Genomic DNA, 2,143 nt, shown 5'->3' on the forward strand with positions numbered 1-2,143 from the left:
GCCCCCCTCTCTCAAAGCGTGCTCTCTCTCGACGATTGCTGCATGCTGCCTTCGCGTACTGTTGGAAATTTTTATATGTAGTGACTGAGAGAGTCGTGTAGTTTTTCAAGTGATGTATGCTCAGCTGCTCGGTGTTATGTATATAGCATGTATAGTACAAACGAGATGTGTCATCACTTTCTGGTTAAAAAAAAAAAATACAGGCAACTTTTTCGGTCTAATGATGAAAAGTTACCATGCGCCCACTGGATTTCCATTACAGTCGAGCTCAGCAGCATGGGCTTTTACGAGCAGCACTTTAAGGCAGCATTACAGTCGTTCTCCCAGCAGAGATTTCAACATTGACTAAGTACATCATGTCCTGTCTCATGCAATAACTGACAGCTAATTGCAATAAGACAATAAGACGTTTTTATGAAATAAAGAAATACAGCCACTTGAAACTTCCTGACTGATGAACATTAACAAAAAATATGAAGAAAATAAACTCACACAATATGGACACAAATTTGAATAGCCTATCTGCTGTGAAACATTAGTCAAATATCTGTAGTCCACGTTTTATTTTCAATTCCATTTGAACTTGCTGATTGCAAACCTAGAAGCTGCAGGGAACAGCAGTAGGTTTCTGTTGCGTCACTGTTAGAAACTTAAAGCTTGAGTAGGCAGAATGTTTTTGTCATCATTGGGCATATGCAAAATTGTCAGCATATTGTAATTCAAGTGTTCTGAGAGAAAACTAGACTTCTGCATCACCTCATGGCTCAGTTTTCAGGTTTTAAAAAATCTATTATACTTTGGCCAATCACAGGTAATTTCAGAGAGAGAGAGAGCGTTCCTATTGGCTGTTCAATCAACGGAGTCAGCTGTCAATCACTCACAAACTCTGATCAAACGGTCAAACTAGGCAGCGCTGATCAAATATGTATTAATATTCTGTTACATTAATGCCTATTTCTCGCGTAAAATGTCTTCAGAAACATCTTGTAGTTTACTGTTTAGATGTAAAAATGTCTAAAAAGTTTGCTCCGGCTGGTGGGCGGTGCTTGGCATTTCCTAAACTGATCTCCCAAACTTTTTCACAGTAAACTAAAATATGTTTCTGAAAACATTTGAGGTGAGAAATAGGCATTACAGTAACAGAATATTGATTCATATTTGATCAGCGCTGCCTAGTTTGACCGTTTGATCAGAGTTCGCGAGTGATCGGTGGACACAGAGGCACATGATTTTTTTTCAGATTACCTGTCTCATGCACTACTGTCAGGATATATTGACTATTTTATAATTACTTTTTTAATCATATTTGCTCCAATCATACCCACTGCTGCTTTAATATGGCTGCAGTACTGACCCAGTTTCTTCTTGATTTGTGCACCATCATGCCGTATGAGATGCTCACAATCACACAGCACAATCTATCAATTTCAATTTGTACTGAAGATTTATAATTCCAAAACAAATCATAAAGTAACAGTAGGTTACATTTACAATTGTGTAACTTTTAGAATCTATATGTCTGCAAGACTGAACAACTGTGTTTTCCTGAACAGTACTATTTGACCTTTTTTTTTTTTATTAAATCCTTAAACCTCACCGTCTGGACATGATCAAATTCCACTCTGCTAGACTTTGTAGATAAATTGCACTTTCCCCCCCAGTCGTTTTCTTACCAGATTCAAAATCCCCTTCTGAACAAGAGCACATTCCTACGCACTCCATGTCTCAGAGAAGTTAATGCAGCATTGAACTCAAGCAAGGCTTTCAATCACATGCCTTAACTATAGGGAACGTTTTGACTAATGGTAGCACATTACCAATGGAAGATGATGACAAATATATCAAGTTAACGGGGCGACTGAAAACATAGTTGTGGCCTAAAAGAATCCAATAACATTAAATCTGTCGGAGAGTTGGAAATCAAAGATTGTCTCGTTTGCTTATCCTTACAAAATCAACTGTATGCTCTCCAAACAGGTTTTATGCCATATGCTCACAGCATTATATCATGTCAAGGTTTTATTTGGCTACTGCAAATAGCATATTTCAACATACAGACAGACCCAGCATGCTTCACATGAAAAACAACAAGTTTCAAGTTTTAAGTTCAAGTTTCAAGTGTGTTTGTCATATGCATTTAAAA

This window comes from Sebastes fasciatus, chromosome 8 (genome assembly GCF_043250625.1).
Source record: "Sebastes fasciatus isolate fSebFas1 chromosome 8, fSebFas1.pri, whole genome shotgun sequence".
Classification (NCBI taxonomy): domain Eukaryota; kingdom Metazoa; phylum Chordata; class Actinopteri; order Perciformes; family Sebastidae; genus Sebastes; species Sebastes fasciatus.